This window comes from Podarcis bocagei (assembly GCF_964188305.1).
Source record: "Podarcis bocagei genome assembly, chromosome: 16".
NCBI lineage: Eukaryota > Metazoa > Chordata > Lepidosauria > Squamata > Lacertidae > Podarcis > Podarcis bocagei.
In genome coordinates, this window is record NC_138142.1 from 38652238 (window position 1) to 38671176 (window position 18939).

Below are 18939 nucleotides of genomic sequence, written 5' to 3' on the forward strand. Positions count from 1 at the left end.
AAACTGTTGATTAATTCTTTTCAAAACTTATTCTAAATTTTCAGTGAAGCAGTCCTGACTTTTTCATGGAATAAATGGTGCTCTTATTATCCTCTTGGTGTTTGGTGTGTGATTGTCTCTGCCTAACTCTGGGACGTGGGTGGCACTGTGGTGAAAACCACTGAGCTTTTGGCTTGCCGATCGGAAGGTTGGCGGTTCGAATCCCCGTGACGGAGTGAGCTCCCGTTGTTCGGTCCCTGCTCCTGCCAACCTAGCAGTTCAAAAGCACGTCAAAGTGCAAGTAGATAAATAGGTAGCGCTCCGGTGAGAAGGTAAACAGCATTTCCTTTTTTTAAAAAAATGATATTTATTAAGAGTTTTAGAATTACAGAAAAAACAGAGAAGAAAAAGAAAGAGAAAAAACAAAAGAGAAACAATCCACAATCAAACAATACAAATTGATAGAAATCAAAATCAAAAGATAAAAACAAAACACGTAACACAACACAATCAAAAGGCAAAAATAAGCCACAAAAAATTTAAAACAAATCCAATATTCTCAAATCCTTATCTGTCATTACCTTCTTTCTTTGACCTCCTCACTCCTCCCTTTTTTTGTATCCTAATTGTTAATAGTCACAGCAAATCCTTTCCGTTTTTCATAATATTCTGTCATTACATTACCTTAATCTATTTTAACCTTATCTTACTATAAAAGACCCTAAAACTTAAAACTTAGATCTTATTTATACCAATTTCTCATAGCCATAAGATGTTCTTACATAATTCTTTTAACATTTTTGCTAAAGCCAAATAATTTCATTCCAACAGTTTTCTAACATTCATCAATTTTATAGGGCAATCCTAATAATTTTTCCCCCTTCCAATCTTCATCCAGCGTCTCTTCCTCCTGGTCCTGGGTTTTGTCAGTCCTTTCTATCTCATCAATCTAGCGCATTAACCTGGTGGTAAACAGCATTTTCGTGCACTGCTCTGGTTCGCCAGAAGTGGCTTAGTCATGCTGGTGACATGAGCTGGAAAAACTGTCTGCAGACAAACGCTAGCTCCCTCGGCCAGTAAACGAGATGAGTGCTGCAACCCCAGAGTCATTCATGACTGGACTTAACTGTCAAGGGCCCTTTACCTTTAACTTTAAGTTAGCAAAAATGTATAGGGCAAGTACAAATATCTGCTGGAAATGTAAAGAAAAAGAAGGTACCTTTTATCATATGTGATGGACTTGTACTGTAAGGTAATAAAAGCTTTCTGGAAGATGATATATAATGAAATGACCCGGAAAAACTGTCTGCGGACAAACGCCGGCTCCCTCGGCCAGTAAAGCGAGATGAGTGCCACGTTTTGGAATGTTCATTGACAGCGCTTAGAACGTTCTTTGACAGCTAGCAATATAAGAGAAATACATTGTTTCTATTGTCTCCGGCTGTTACTAAAAAGGAGTAAAAGTAACTGAAAAATTGAAACAAAATTTCCAAATTTCCAAACTTTGGAAATTGGGATGCAGAAAGGGGAGGTATGGGGAAGTCGGGGAAGTAAGGTTTAAGAAAAAAGGATTTGAAATTATACATGTTTGTTTATGTGTTTGTATGTATGTTTTGTGTATTGTTTGTGTTTATATAAATTGTGAAAAATTAATAAAAAAAATATTAAAAAAAAGAAAAATTGAAACTAACTCCGGATTTGTGTTTGAAAGAGGATACTAATTGACTATTACAAATAGAAACTGTTTTCCCCTAGTGGAAGTCTTTAAAATTGGTTGTTTTATAAGAGCTGGGCTAGGGGAATTTCCAGTCACAAGATAAGAAATCGTGAGACTTTGAGAATGACCTTGAATTTGTTAAGTGTTATGGCAAATGAAAAGGGAAAAACAGAACAGCCAGCAGCTGGGGGAACATTGAGATCCGGCAAGACTTGGCAGCAACCCAGGAGAGCTTCAACATCAGGCCCCTCTGCCTCTTCTGCGGCTGCTGTTTCTGCATCAGTACATTTAAAATCAAAAGGAATGTCGACAGAAGAGGCTCTAGCAGTTGCATTAAGTAAGATAAATAATTCACTGGAACAGCTTAATAAGAAAGTGGATACTGCAACTAATAAAATTGTTTTAAATACAGAAAGTATAAATAACTTGGGACAAAAGGTGAACACCAATACAGAATCCATCCAGAAATTGATACAGGAATCTACTTTGACACGGCAGACTGCGGAGGAAGCCAGGGAGAAGGCACCTGCAGCTGAATGCAAAGTAACTCAATTGGAGAAAGAGATAGTTCCAACCCTACAGAGGCAACTTGACAAACACAAGGTGACGCTTGCTATGATTGAACTTAAAGAAAAACAGACAAATTTGAGGATTAGAGCCATACCGGAATTGGAGAAGGATAACTTGATAGATTTTCTTACACAGGAATTTGCTGATTTTTGGGAATTGGACTTGGGTCAAGAAGAGTTTAGAATTGTGAGGGCATTTAGACTTGGAAGAGGAGGGAAGAAAGAGAAGAATAGAACAAGAGACTGTTTGATTTCCCTCCAGACCAAAGAAGAGAGAGACAAAATTTTGGGTTGGCACTACCAGAAGAATCTAGAAATACATCAGTCAAGAGTGGAATTTTTTTAAGACGTTCCAAAATATCTTTTGGATCTTAGACCCAACTACGGAGATATTGTTGCTCTGCTGAGAAGGAATAAAATCATCTTCAGGTGGGAGTTCCCCCAAGGCCTATCTTTCAGTTTCAAAGGAAGGAAAATAAAAATAAGATCAGTAGAAGATAATGTAAAGTTTTTGACTAAATACGAAGAAGATCTGCAGAAGGGAATGGAGGCCAAATGACCGAAATATTGGGAAATTCTGGAACAAGATGGAGAGAGAATAAAATTGCAGAGCTTTGAAAAGTTGAAAAACAAAGTGCGAGATTGGCTCCATTATTGTCAAATAATGGAGGCATACAAATTGGACAAAAAAGTTGGTTTCCAGGTGGAAAAATCAAAATTGGAAACAGAATTGTTAGATCCAAAAACCAAGAATTTGTCGAGAATGTATAACTTGCTGGTGAAATGGAACACTCAGGATGAAACGGTGAAATCAGCTATGATTAAATGGGCACAAGATGTTGGACATAACATAATGATGGCTGACCGGGAATGGTTATGGACCACAGGTATGAAATTTACGGCATGTAATGCCCTAAGAGAAAATTTAATGAAAATGATTTACAGGTGGTACATGACACCAGTTAAGCTTGAAAAAATCTATCATTTGCCCGATAATAAATGTTGGAAATGTAATGAGATTGAAGGTACATTCTTTCACCTTTGGTGGACGTGCCCAAGGATTAAGACATTCTGGGAGATGATATATAATGAAATGAAAAAGGTATTTAAATAACATTCCTTAAGAAACCAGAGGCCTTTCTCCTGGGCATGGTCGGCCAATTGGTGCTAAAGAAAGATAGAACTTTTTTTATGTATGCAACAACAGCAGCAAGAATACTCATCGCGAAATATTGGAAGACACAAGATTTACCCACCAGGGAAGAATGGCAGATGAAGTTGATGGACTACATGGAATTGGCGGAAATGACTGGCAGAATCCGAGACCAGGGGGAAGAGTCGGTGGAAGAAGACTGGAAAAAGTTTAAAGACTATTTATAGAAATACTGTAAAATTAATGAATGTTAGAAAAATGTTGGAATGAAACTATATGGCTTTAGTAGAAATGTTACAAGGAATTAAGTATAAATAGATTAATAGAGCTTTAAAGAGAAAAATATGGTTAGAATGTGTTAAGACAATTATAGGATAGAAAACGGAGGAAGATGTAAAGGAATTGCTGAAACAATTAACAGAAGTGGAATACAAAAGGGGAGGTGTGAGGAGGTCGAGGAAATACACTGGTGCCCCGCAAGACGAATGCCTCGCAAGACGAAAAACCCGCTAGACGAAAGGGTTTTCCGTTTTTGCGTTGCTTCGCTAGACGAATTTCCCTATGGGCTTGCTTCGCAAGACGAAAAAGTCTTGCGAGTCTTGCCATTTTTTTTGCTCCCCCCCTTTTTCTAAGCCGCTAAGCTGCTAATAGCCTTTTAGTCGCTAAGCCGCTAAGCCTTTAATAGCCGCTAAACCGCTAATAGCGCTAATCCACTAAGCCGCTAATAGGGTTGCTTCGCAAGACGAAAAAACCGCTAGACGAAGAGACTCGCGGAACAGATTATTTTCGTCTTGCGAGGCACCACTGTAAGGGAAAGAAAGATAAGATGTTGAAACTGGATTGTGTTTTAAATGGTTTTTGTTTTGTTTTGTTTTGTTTTTGTTTCTTTTTTCTTTGTATTGTATTGTATGTTTTTTTTTCTTTTTTGGTGTTTTGTAGTGTTGTGTTTAATTTGTTGAAAAAACTAATAAATATTATTTTTTTAAAAAAAGAAAATCTCCCAACCTGATTTAAAGAAGATGGAACAAACACAAGCACCATCGACTGCAAAAATGGATGAGTGAATCAAAACTGTCCAAAGACCACAAAAATGAGTGGCACGTGTAAAAGGAGCCGGACATTTTGCAAAGGAGAAAACAAATTGCAGGAAGGTCTGATTGCTTTTGAAAGTGCAAGATGAGGTGGCAAGGGTTCTTTAAAATCAAATGGTATATACGTTTTATGAAAGAATGAACTCAAAATAAAGAAATAAAAATATTTATTTTTCTGAGAACACTGATGCTACAAGACCCTGGGGGGGGGGCACAATACCATCCCTGAACATGTTTCCCAATGATTTACAGAAGCAGAACTTTAGTTCTGCTACTAGTTGCGAAACCAGTTCTCAACAGGAAACCTGCACCACGAATCCGAAGAGCTTAAAGTTTGCAGTGAGCAAGTTTAGGTTGAGTCAGGCAGCTAATAGAGTACACACTGAAAAAATGAGTATGTGAAAATTACAAAAGAAGGAAATGCAAAATATCCATTGAGCTCAGTCCCTAATATTAGCCTGAAAAGATAATGAGTACTTCAAATCTCACATGTATCTTTAATATATATATATATATATATATATATATATATATATATATACACACACACACACACACACACACATACACTTTATTTTTAAAAATATATTGACTTAATGTTGTTTATTTGTATTTAAAACTGTTTAAATGTATCTGATTTATTATTATTATTATTATTATTATTATTATTATTATTATTATTATTATGTTCATTATTTGTTTATTTATTTTATTGCATTTATATCCCACGCTCATTAACTAATCCCCACAACAGCCTTATGAGGTAGGCTAGGCTGAGAGGCAGTGACTAGCACAAGGTAACCAAGAAAGCATCATGGCCAAATAGGGATTTGAACCCTCGACTCCCTGGTCCTAGTCTAACCTTCTCAACACACAGGCTAATTAGATCCAAAAAAAGTAATATTTGGGCAGATTACAAAAGACTGAAAGCTTCATAACACTGGACATTATACTTAAGCACAGTGTTACAAAATGTAATGAAAAGACCCATTTTTTATGAACCTATTACAATACATTGCTTTCTATGTATTATTTTGTAATAGGTAAATGTAATCATTACTGCTATAACCAGAGGGGTTTTTTTCTTCTTCTCCAAATCATTCACACATAGTAGGTGATACATTTTCCAGTTGTTAGCAGAGGATTTTATCTATTTGGTGTGTGTGGGGGGGGAATCACTGAAGTATTCAACATCCATTGCCTTAAAACCGTCCTTTGTATATAAATACAGTGGTCCCTCAGGTTCAGAACTTAATTCATTCCGGAGGTCCGTTCTTAACCTGAAACTGTTCTTAAGTTGAGGTACCACTTTAGCTAATGGGGCCTCCCACTGCCACTGCACCACCAGCGCATGATTTCTGTTCTCATCCTGAAGCAAAATTCTTAACCCAAGGTACTATTTCTGGATTAGCAGAATCTGTAACCTGAAGCGTCTGTAGCCTGAAGCGTCTGTAACCCGAGGTACCACTGCACATAAAAAAGCAGGTGACAAGCTCTTTTTGGTGACAGCTGACTTGACCTCAGGTGGAGTGAGAACATCACACACAGGTGCTCTGATGATACAGTGAACCTGTGAACATCTTCCCAAGCCTACGGATGCTGGAGGAATGTGAGATTCCAAAGGAAAAACTCAAAAAGAGGAAGAAAGGTGCCCTGAAGTCTTTGAGGTGTTGATCTCATCTTTTCCTATTGACTTATAAAAACGTACACACACTGCTAATTGGAACACTTAGATTAAAAGGAATGACCTCTAGCTAGAGAGCTCAGATGGTGTAACCAACTAGCGAGCAATCATGCGCTGTTGAGTCACAATGGTGACGTTCAGCTGCATGGGTCCAACGAAACGGTCCATTCCCTTCTTTCGAGCATTTGAATTCATGAAGCCGTCCTTCTCAGGTGCCCTCTGGTGTGTGCTTGACATGAGGTTTACAATGTGATGAGCCTCAAATGCCTCTAATTATAGACCTTGGGAAAAGTCTCTTGAAGTAGAAGATGTGAACCAACACAACGAACATGGGATTGGGAGATGGAAAGCGCAGCACATAGACATGTGCTTTGGGTAGTAATGAAGAACGTCTCCATTCATTGGCGGTGCCTCATTTCCTAGGGGCTGGGTGCTTAGTCCTGTATAAAAAGGTCTTCCATCCCCAAGCTCTTCACTCATTCGCTTGAATCTCCATTGTGCTTCCAAGTTCCGACTGCAGTACAAGGTAAGTTCGAATTTAATTGCTGGTTATTTAGATAGCATTAAACCTCTTACAGAAACCATATACATAATTAGAGTTATTGGGTAGATTTACGGGAACTACCTGCAGGACAAGATCCATCAGGTTCTCTTCTTTACTGCTATATTCCACTTCATTCCTTAGAGAGATATTTTTTTTGCAGTAGAAGGAATTAATTTGCAAAGGGGGGGGGGGAAATCCCTTTTCAGAATTTTGTTCCTTATTGTCAATTGTTCTTCAGATATTATTTCATTTAGCTTTTTTGGCAAAATGGTCACCTAATGCTGGATATCTATGGTTGGCATCCCAGACTAATAGACTTCAAGTTTCTATAATCTACTGAGTTCTGTCTTACCATGTTGATATGCTTTGGGCTCTCAGGCCATGGCTGAAATTACCATGGAGACAGTCAAGTATGGTTCCTGTAACTGATAATTGCCAGGAATTTGGAACATACTGGAGGCATAACAAGAAGAGAAAAATGTATTGTGTGTTTCTCTATGCATGTATGGATGTGAGGACTGCATGGTTTGATTACTGAAACCAACTCTTCACTTTTTTTTCCAGCTCCACTCCATCAAAATGGCCTGTTGTCAAAACAAGTCTCAATGCTGTTCCAAGTGTGGCTGCTCCCCTTGCTGCTGTTCACAGGGTCAGAGCTGTTCCAAATGTGGCTGTTCCCCCTGCTGCTGCCACAAGGCTAAATGCTGTTCCAAATGTGGCTGTTCCCCCTGCTGCTGCCACAAGGCTAAATGCTGTTCCAAGTGTGGCTGCTCCCCCTGCTGTTGTCAAAAGTCCTCCTGCTGTTCCAAGTGTGGCTGCTCCCCCTGCTGCTGCCAAAAGTCCTCCTGCTGTTCCAAGTGTGGCTGCTCCCCCTGCTGCTGCCAAAAGTCCTCCTGCTGTTCCAAGTGTGGCTGCTCCCCCTGTTGCTGCCAAAAGTCCTCCTGCTGTTCCAAGTGTGGCTGTTCCCCTTGCTGCTGCCACAAGCCTAAATGCTGTTCAAAGTGTGGCTGCTCCCCCTGCTGTTGTCAAAAGTCCTCCTGCTGTTCCAAGTGTGGCTGCTCTCCATGCTGCTGTTCCCAGTCTTGCTGTTCTAGATGTGGCTGCTCTCCCTGCTGTTGTCGCAAGTTGACCTGCTGCTCCAGGTGTGGCTGCTCCCCCTGCTGTTGCTCTTCCCAGTCCCGCTGCTGCTGCCCCCGCTGCTGCAACCAGTCCTACTGCTCTCCGTGCTGCTGTTCCCGTTGTCATCGCAGCCCCTGCTGCTGCTGCAATCAGTGTGGCTGTTCCCCCTGCTGCTGTTGCAACCAGAGTTGCTGTGTCCCCTGCTGCTGCCGCCAGACCTGCTGCTCTACTTACCAGTACAAGTGCTGAACTCTTTAGAAACTGCTAACGGGGCCCTGGGTTTAAACAACAACAACAACAACAACAACAACAACAACAACAACAACAACAACAACAACAACAACAACAACAACATGTCAGCCCAGATCTTGGCAGGAAAACCCAGCATTCTGGTTGCTAGCTCAACACTCAGAATATAGGGATGAACGTCATCATAAACATAATACTTAAAGACATGCTGGTTACCTTCCTATTGAGTGAGATCCCTCAACCTTTGTCCCTGCCTCCTTCATGAAATTTAAGATTCTTCTCTTCAGAACATGTTGAAAACCTCTAAAAGTGCCTTGATATGTTCATGAAATATATATGGGGTTCTCCGTTTTCCTTTCGGTGTATTGGGTGTATTTTCTCTCTCTAGCTCTTCCTTATGTCCACTAATAAAATTCTGAATTCCTGGCAGTGTCTTGTGTTGTTGATCATTGGCCTAACCCAACCAGCTCTTCTTATCGTCTGGTTTTAAAGCCATCTTCCTGATCTGAGAGTTTTCTACATTCAGTGCAACATTCCCTCGCGGTTGCTAGAAGATCATGCATTTAGCAGGAGTCCAGATGCAGGAAGTTCCAATCCTGCATACTCAATGCGCCTCTCAGTTTGATGATTATTACTTTATTTTACCCTTTATTCATCTAACTATCTCATGATAATGTACAGGATTCCTCATTTTATCTGTGGTAGAGAAATCAAGGTGATCTTTGAATACGGGTTTCCCCAGTTTATGGTAAATATTCTAGATATTAATACACCCCTAAGGTCTTTACAACATAAAATATACATCCGTGTGTGGGTGTGTAAAGGTATCATCACACACCATCCATTGGAAGATTTGTAGTGCTGGATTTGCCTGATATCAGGGTTGGATAAGGGAGCAAAAATGAAGGCAGGTTGCGCAACAGCTCAATCCACAATACTGGGGCTATTGCAGGGGTCAGCAAACTTTTCCAGCAGGGGTCCAGTCCACTGTCCCTCAGACCTCATGGGTGGGGGGCGGTCTATATTTTGAAGGGAAAAAATGAACGAATTCCTATGCCCCACAAATAACCCAGAGATGCATTTTCAATAAAAGAACACATTCTACTCATGTAAAAACACGCTGATTCCTGGACCATCTGTGGGCTGGATTTAGAAGGCGATTGGGCTGGATACGGGCCCCGGGCCTAAGTCTGCCTACCCATGGATTATTGGGTAATGAGATAGGAAAGTATTCGGAGTATTTGGAACAGGGTTGGAAAGGGACAGTTGTTGTTGTTGTTTTTAAAAATAAAAAAAAATTACAAGAAGAAATAACAGAGATGAGCACAATATATGTTAACAAAAAATCTTGTACAATGGAGCTTTGCCCAACTCCCTCCTTGCTATTCTGAAACCTTGTTTGAAAGCACCAGTTTGCTGTTCCAGCAGTCTCTCCAGCCATCTTTGCAGCTTACTGGGTGGTTTCCACCACCAACTGTCCCTTGGTTTGCCAACAGAGACTGTTCCACCACACCTGCCTTCTATTACTTTTTAAAAAATATATTATTAGTTTTACATATAATCACATTACGTAACATTATATCCTCTTCTTATAACTCTTTGGCTCAACTCAGCCTGCCAACTTCCCTCCCTCCCACCTAATGGTTTACAAAATTATATTTTGCATCCTTGCATTTCACTTCCTCTCATATTCTTGTTATATCATTAAATTACTCCACCTGAATAAGTAACAATTTCATCTTACAAATCTTCAGATAACCCTGCTAGTGATGTTAACTGCTTACAGTTGTCTTTCAAATATAATATCAATTTATTCCAGTCTTTTTGGAATGTTCGATCTTGCTGGTTCTGGATTCTTCCCGTCAGTTTTGCCAATTCTATAAAGTCCATAATTTCATCTGCCACTCTTCTTTTGTTTGTACTTTCCATTTTGGGGCTAACAAAATTCTTGCTGCAGTTGTTGCATATAAGAACAATTTTTTTATCTTGTCTCGGTATCTCTTTACACACTATACCCAGTAAAAAAGCTTCTGTTTTTTTAACAAAAGCCTTCTATTTCCCCTTCATCCCAGGCCTTCTTGTCCTTACCACCCTTTCTTACCAACTTCCTCAGTAGCTATAAGCTTCAGTTTTGAGCTTTCCAGTGAAGAATCTGTTCTACAGCACTCCATGATCCCAGTTATGGCCATGACTCATTATCGTGCTGTAGCTGACCAACATACCCCAGGTATTTGTCATTCAACTGTACTGTAGGCTGAGAATCAAGTGTTGGCCATGTAACCAATGTGTTCACCTCATAATCCTTCGGTGGAATTTGGTTTATGGGCTGGCAATATAACTCTGGAATAGGTTCTTAGATGTGTTGCTCAAATAACTAAAGCATTGCCCATTCAAGTCTGTGGTAGTGCCTGGGTTATGTGTTCACCACCACATAATCAAAGAGTTGGTCATATACATTTTTATGAAGTGGTCAGGGAGAAACAGATGCAACTGGGTGGAAGGAAGGGAAAGTTTCAGTAGATACCAAGCAGGGTGCATTGCGTGGCTATTCCCCCCCCCCCCGCACAGGTGGAATAAATAAAGACACTGGACACAAAGATTTAGGTTAATGGGCGAAAATGGCCACAACTTTATTGATTACAGGTAAGAAGGGTATTGGCTTTAGGCATTGGCCCCTAACCGACTATCCGGTCTAACCAGGAAGGGTTAAACACCAACAGGGGGAGCCACCCAAGATGCATATCCCTAGGCGCTCCCCGAGGGGTTACCGCTCGGGGGCGCGCTTTAGGCCCTAGCCTCCGTAGGTTTCGGACGAGGCGTCGCCCCTCGGAGTCCTTTAACGAACTACCCTTCAAGCATTGGGGGAGGTGATGGCGTTCCTCCCCCCCAACCTCATTTGCATGACAATACCCCGGCCAATGCCTACCGCCAAAACCGAGGGAGTTGTGACGATTTGCTACGAGGTAGGCGAAAAAACCAAGTGGCTCCGAAAACCAGCCAATTAGCCAAATGGAAAAACTCCTACCAGGCCCCTTGCGGCGACCAGCCGAAAAGGGGCAAGCCAAGGGCTGCCCCGACCTTAAGTGGCCTCTGGAAGGCCTGCCCCTGCTGCCAGCCGATTGGCTGGCGCTGCAGGGGATGCAAATTAAGGGAATCCCTGCTTCCCGCGAGGCTGGCGCCAGCCTCGCGGGAGTGAGTATGGGCGGGGTCGTGAGCCCGCAACCCCCCCTCCTCCTGAAGTTCGGTAGTGGCATTGCAAAACATTTGGGTGACAGACATTGGCTGTCCAAAAGTAGTCTTTTTCAGATTAGACCCATTGACTTTAATCGTTCTAAGTTATTCATGTCTATTAATTTCAACGGGAATACTCTGAGTAGGACTTACACAGACTATAACCCAGTGGACTGCTGCTGACAAAGGCTCACTCAGAGTAAACCCATTGAAATGAATTGACTTAAATTAGCAATATTGATTAATTTCAGCATGTCTGCTCGAAGTGGGAGTAACATTGGATACTGCCCACTAATTCAGAACTCCAAAATTTGATCTCTTGTTGATCTGGTTAGAGTAGTTGCTTTATGTGGCACCATGAGCAAGGACAAAATCTGGCGCCCGCTTCTAAATATTTCTTCTTTTCACAACAATGCAGAGGAGCCACCTAGACAGCACTAGATTCAGCACTGGACTTAGATTCTTTGATTTCCACAGTTCTGCTCTCTATATAACTTAGTTGTCTACAATCCTGTGTGTTCATCACGTAACCAAAGGTTCAGGAACATAACCCCTACAGTAGCTTCTTAAACCTACATTGAACATACTCTTCGCTCTTATCCAGAGGGAAGAGATGAGACAGCAGGAAAAAACAAAATTCTGTTGCATTAAATGTCCTGAAATTTGTTTTGTTGGGTGGATCTACATGCTCTCCATGCTTACCCAGAGGGGAGAGATTAAAAATGCCACATAGATTTCTGAAAGCAGATGAGGACATGAGTCTTTTGGTAGCAGCTGACATTTTCTTGTATGATGCAGAACGTGACACAGGCCCTCTGATGGTACAGCGAGAAACACAAAATTCTGCTGCTGGAAATCACAGGATTGGAGGGTATTATTGTGCTTAAATCCTGCTTGCACGTTTCCCATGGGCAGATCTGGTTGACTACTGTGAGAACAGCATGGTGGGCTAGATGAGCCATTGAGTTGATCCAGTGTATTCTTCTTACATTTTTATGATATTATTTGGGGGTTGGGGTGTTACGATATTCCATTCCACCTTAAGAGGAACAGGCTGTTGTGTGTCAGATGCCTGTTTACACTCCAGCACAGCTTGCTGGGAACTTCCGTTTGTGTATAGCTTTTGCTTATGCTGCTTGCTCTTGGACACGAAAGGGAGAAGACATGTTTTTCCTTTGTCCTGATGCTGAATAAACTGCTTGTAAATATGCTTTACACAGCCTCTATCTGCCCTTCTGTTGCGAAGAGTTTTTTGCTCTGCTGGCTTGCACGCTCAGCTTCTGAAGGCTTCTGAAGCTCGAGTCGCAGTTACATGCTGATCCAAGGACTGGAGATTGCCTGGCAACCAGCCGGTGGGCTGGAGCGAGCTGGGGGACTGCCAAATGCCCCCACTCCCTTGGAAGCATCCCATCAGGGAGGAGGGCACAGAAGAGGAGTGAAAAAATACCCTGACGTCTTTGAGATGTTGATCTCACCTTCGCCTTTTGACTTACAAACCTGAACACGTATTGCGAATCACAGCACCTAGATTAAAAGGAATTTATGAGCTCAAGCAATGAAACTCAGATGGAATAACAAAGTACTGAGCAATCCTGCGCTGTTGTGTCATGGGGATGTTCAGCCACATGGATCCAATGAGAAGGTCCATTCCATTCTTGCCAGTGTTGCTATTCACCCTTTTGAAGTAACCTCAACAGAGTGTGTGCGATGTGAGGATTATAGCGTGATAAGCTTCAAACGCTGCCTAATTACAGACCTTGGGAAATTGCTGTCATCGTGGAAGATGTGAATAAACTCTACGAATATGTGATTGGGAGATAGTGCATGCAACACATAGACATGTGCTTTGAGTAGCAATGAAGCATGAGTCCATTCATTGGTGGTGCTTCATTTTCAAGGAGGCAGGGCTCTTGGAGCTCTATAAAAGGATCCTCTGTCTCTGAGCTCTTTACTCGTTTACTTGACTCTCCATTGAGCTGACAAGTTCTGACTGCTGTACAAGGTAAGTTCAAGTCAATTGCTGGGAGACTGATAATTTGAGTAGCATATAATGTCTTCCAGAACCCCAGTTCTGAAATTTTTGCTATTGGGTGGATCTACCAGAAATACTTGAGGGATCAGATTCATTAGGTTGTCTACTTTACTGATAGAATATGGGTTATTCCTTCAGCTGGGAATGTTCTTTGCTGTGATTGAGAACCATACATTTCTGATGGTAACTATTTAAATCTTCTGAGACTGTTCAGATAGTTTCTGAATATTGACCTAATACTGGATAGGCCAGATGCTTTCTATAGATGATAGTTGGCAAACAATCTTATATTTTATGAGAAAAAGTTACAGAGCTCACATATAATGGTGTGGCTTAGTTAGTTAGTTAGTTAGTTAGTTAGTTAGTTAGTTAGTTAACTGATGAAAAGGGTATTTCAAGCCTGAAAACATATGATGGTTGGTATGCAATATTATCTGAATGGATTTGACAGCAACTATCCATATCTGAAGGCTACTTAAATAATATGGAACACATTGAAAGTGTTAAGTTGCTTGGGTTTCAAATTCAGAGGGAGTGGGGAGGGAATCACATTCAAACTATTGATTTTGATTGCATATTAAAAACTCAAGTGATAAACTTTGGGAATGTTCAATAAAGATGAATTATGTATTCCATTTCTACCTTCAGTTGAAAAAGCTAAAATATTATACGGACATAATTAATTTAATTATAAATTATTGAATAATAGAATGAACAATTATAAAATAATAAAAATAAGGGTGAACCATAATGAAAGGATCCTGAACAGAGAAGCACTCTAGGTAAATCATGACTACCAAGTTGTACACATACTGAACAATGCATGGATGAGAACATATCAAGGTTTGATTACAATAAATCCTTTTTGTTTCTTTCAGCTTCACTCCCTCAAAATGTCCTGTTGTGGAGGCCAGAGTTCCCGCTGTTCTAAGTGTGGCTGCTCCCCCTGCTGCTGCCAAAGCCGTCAAGTCTGTTCCAGATGTGGCTGTTCTCCCTGCTGCTGCCACAAGCGCAGCTGCTGTTCTAGATGTGGCTGCTCTCCCTGCTGCTGCCAAAGCCGTCAAGTCTGTTCCAGATGTGGCTGTTCTCCCTGCTGCTGCCACAAGCGCGGCTGCTGTTCCAGATGTGGCCGCTCTCCCTGCTGCTGCCAAAGCCGTCAAGCCTGTTCCAGATGTGGCTGCTCTCCCTGCTGCTGCCACGGGCGTAGCTGCTGTTCCAGATGTGGCTGCTCCCCATGTTGTTGCTCTAGCCGTGGCTATTGCAACCAGTCTCGCTATACTTGCCAGCAGTACAAGTTCTGAGGACTTTAGAAATTGTTACCTGGGCTCTGGATCTGAAGCTTTATAGCAATCCTAATACCCAGAAGCGAATGCCAGCTTGCTGTTTGCCAGCTCAAAACCTGAGACATTGAGATCAATGTCAAAAAATATGTATTCAATGCCTGCTTGTTGGCTTCCTGAGTTAACCTCATTGAGGTTGATGCTTCTAGCTTCATTCCTGCAACCTTCAGGAAACTGGAATTCTTCTCTTCAATCAGTCTGAAAAATCCAGATGAAAGAGTCTTTTTCTTGAAATGAATGGTGCTTTCATTTTCTCCATGGTGTCTGGGATATGAATGAATAAATCTGAATTCGTGGTAATGCCTTGTGCTGTTGATCTGGTCTGTCTTCCTTGTAATCACCATCCATCCATCCATTCACCACCATCGTCATTTATTAAATTTGTATATTGCGCTTCATTCAAAGATCAAAGGGTACTTCACAACATAAAAACACAAACTGAAAACACAAAATACTTAATAAAACAAAGAAGAGTAAAACAATGTGATAACACACACACACTCAGAGAGAGAGAGAGAGAGAGAGAGAGAGAGAGAGAGAGAGAGAGAGAGAGAGATTTAAAAGGCCATAGAATTTTAATCAACCAAACATCTGGTTAAAGAGATATTATCATTTTTTAAATTTCAGTGGGTCTCCTCTTTGTTGTCAACTGAGTCTCACCAACTCAGGAAATAACCAGCAATGCTCCTTGTACTGTTGCTCTGGTCTGTTTCCCATGAAATCACCACCTATTCATCATCATCATCATCATCATCATCATCATCAATTAATAAATTTGTATACTGCCGTTCATCCAATTCACAACATAAAAACACAAAATGAAGCACAAAATAAACAATAAAACAAAGACAAAAGCAAAAGAAACTGATACTTGCCTCTGACAAACACATTTAAAAGGACATCGAATGTTAATCAGCCAAACGCCTGGTTAAAGAGATCATCATCATCATCATCATCATTTATTATATACACCCTGCCCATCTGGTTGGGTTTCCCCATCCACTCTGGGCAGCTTCCAACAAAACACTAAAATACAATAACCTATTAAACATTAAAAACTTCTCTAAACAGATATTGTCATTTGTTAAATTTCAGTGGGTGCCTTTGGGGAACAACTTTGACCATATTCATGCAATATGTCTGAAACACTCTGGTGCTATTTTGATAGTCATTGCTTCCCTCAAAGAAACCTGGGAGCTGCCACTTGTTATGGGTGCTGAGAGATGTCAAGAGACCTCTGTTCCACTCTCAGAGCTTCAATTCCCAGGGAAGCTTAACAATTCATTTTCCTGGGGAACTCAAGGAATTGTAGCTCCTGGAGGGGAATAGGCTGTCCCATGACAACTCCCAGATCCCTTAAGCGACGACAGCTCCCAGAATTCTCGGGGGAACCCATGACTGCTAAAGATGTATAACAGTACTTGAAAAATATGGTTTGAATGTGGCCTTGGTTGAATACGATACGAAGATCTTGCCATGACTGTGAAATGGGATGACACTGGATGTCAGGGTTGGTTTATGAATCGGTGGAGAAGCCTTCTCCAGCCCAATGGCTGCATTCCAGCCTGGGCAATTAATAAAACACAGCTCTGGTGCCCTTCTGTGTACATAGGTCCCTGCTAATGCAACTCTGCCATTCCAGTGGAAGTTGGGGCAAAACTCCAATAAAAACATTAAACAGAAAACTTTTTTTAAAAAAATAATAATCACATCCCCCTCATACTCATATTCTGATATTTCAACGGAGAGACAATGGGAGATATTTTTCTAAATCCCCCCATACTCTGGACAATCAGTTCTTTGTACTCATCAGCCTATTCCATTCCAATGCTTTGGCTATGGCAAAACTTCTCAACAAAGGAGGAGGAGGGAGAGAGAACTGGAGTAAAGGGAGGCCACACAACTTTCCTCCTTGTAGAGAAGCAACTGTCACAAACACTTCTGAACCAAGATAAAACAGTTGCGTATTAATAACTTTATATTTTTATAAAGTTATGTATATACACCACTATTCATAAAAGAAACCACAGCAGTTCACAAATGTACATAATACCATACAAAAAAACCATATAGAAAGTCAAACTGAGAGATCAGCAAACTCTTGAGGAAAGATGTATTCCTAAGTGCCAGCCTCAGCCTGACAGAATAGAGAAGGCTTCAGGAGGTGTTTATAAGTTAAAACAGAAGGTTCCTGCTGAACTGGGCAGATAACACTAAAGGTTTGGTTTCCTGTTGTCAAGTAAGTCTTGCCAACTCAGGAAATGAGCAACAATGCTCTTCCTACAGATGATCTTGGTGACTGAGCTGAGATACCAGGGTTCAGGTGGTCTCTGGACCTCAGCTGTTCATGCTTTGTAAAGTAACACAAGGACCTTGAACTTGCCCCAGGGATAGATGGGCAGCCAGTGAATATGCTTTAACAATGGTATTACGAGATGCCTCCATCAGCCAGATGCCTCCATCAGCAATGTAGCTGGCACATTCTGCACCAGTTGAAGTTTCCAACCCAGGCCAAAAGGACAGCACCACATACAGCACATTGCTGTTTTCCAGCCTTGAGGTTATACACATGTGGTCATGTTTTCGGTTAGTTGGGAACACATGGCAGTATTCAACTAAATAATTGCATAATTATAATGACTTCCACTTGGGCAATGAAATTTTCCCCTAACCACCCCTGTGTCTGACCCACACCATCCTCAAATCGGCTCCACAGGTTGGGGAAAACCCCTGAAATATACATAAACTCCCAGAAAAAGCAAAATTACTGATAATGATGGGAGAGTCCAGCAAAACCTAGAGGACCACAGGTCCACTAAGCATGACAGACAGGGGGTGGGGGACGTCTTCTACATATTTCAAACATTTCAAAGGTAGTCAGAAAAAGAATTGCTTGCTTACTATGCTGCTAAGGCTCCAGGAGTGAAGGTTTTAACCAGAACAATGAAAACGCTTGCTGAAAGGCTACATCATATTGTTACAATCCAATTCTTTTCACATATAAAGTCATGAGTTCCTAGATTTCACACATAACTTCCAGCTCATCTTCTGAGCATGGGTGTTAGGTGTGATAACCATGAGGTCTTGCATCACAAGCACATCATTGGATCTTAGCCAGAGGCTTTGAGGTAGTACTGATGACAGTACTTGCGTAGAAGAGCAATTACTAAAATCAGGCTTGGCTTCATCTAACCAAAGTCCATCTGGTACAGAGTTCTGTTTTCAATAAAGGACAACAAGGTGCAAATAAGCAGAACATGAAAGACACACACCCTTTCTTCTTGTTTGCCCATCCTCCTCTTTCTCAGATATACACAACATTTGGGACAGTTTAGTGCAGAGGAAAGCTGCGATAGAGGTGACATGGCATTACAAGTTTATAAAATTATACATTGCATGGAGAAAGCCAATAGGGAAAATCATTTTCTCCTACTCTCCTAATTCTACTACTTGTGGACATCCAATAAGGCTGAATGTTGGAAGATTCAGGACAGATACAAGCATTTCTTCAAACCACACATAGTTAAACTATGGAATTCATTCGCACAGGTGTCAGTGATGGCCACCAACTTGGGTGGCTTTAAGAGAGGATTGGCCAGTAGCCATGATGGCGTTGCCGTGCCTCCACAATTCAAGGCAACAGTGCTTCTGAATGCCAGATTCTTGACATGACAGGAGGGGAGAGTCACTCAGGTGTTCAAATCCTGATGGTGAGCTACCAGTTGGGAGATCTGGTTGGTTAGTGTGAGAACAGAATGTTGGACTGGATGAGCCATTGTCCTGCTTCAGTAGCCTCTTCTGATGGGGAGAACCTGTGGACAGCTACTGTTGGGCTTCAATTCCCCACAAGTCCAGCCGGAATGACTTCTCTTGTCCACTCCTTGCATTAATGTATTCATTCAAGTTGAGTGAAAATTTGGAAAAGGCTCAGGGCTGTGTGTGAAATTCAGGACTGATTCATGTGCAATCTGAGCAACCTACTGTCAGGCTGCTGTCAGCAGCTTTCATGGCTGGTTGCCGAGGAATGTACAAAGACAATGAATGTTCTCACCACCTGCTTTTTATTCAGTATTACAGAGAGAGAGAGAGAGAGAGAGAGAGAGAGAGAGAGAGAGAGAGAGAGAGAGAGAGAGGCTTTAGAACCCAGCCTCTTGAATTATGGTGTTGTCCGAAGTGATTCTCCCGCCCTACCCCCGTCTTCCCACTTCCTCATTCATCATCTTCATCACTT

General features: G+C 41.4%; 1 long non-coding RNA gene across 1 annotated transcript; it reads left to right on the plus strand.

The window, feature by feature from the left end:
• The first annotated feature begins 12837 nt into the window (after nucleotides 1-12837).
• LOC308575296 lies at nucleotides 12838-15008 on the plus strand. The gene is made up of 2 exons (XR_014002739.1): nucleotides 12838-13338; nucleotides 14247-15008. It is a non-coding gene; the product is annotated as an uncharacterized lncRNA (long non-coding RNA).
• Nucleotides 15009-18939: the final 3931 nt, after the last annotated feature.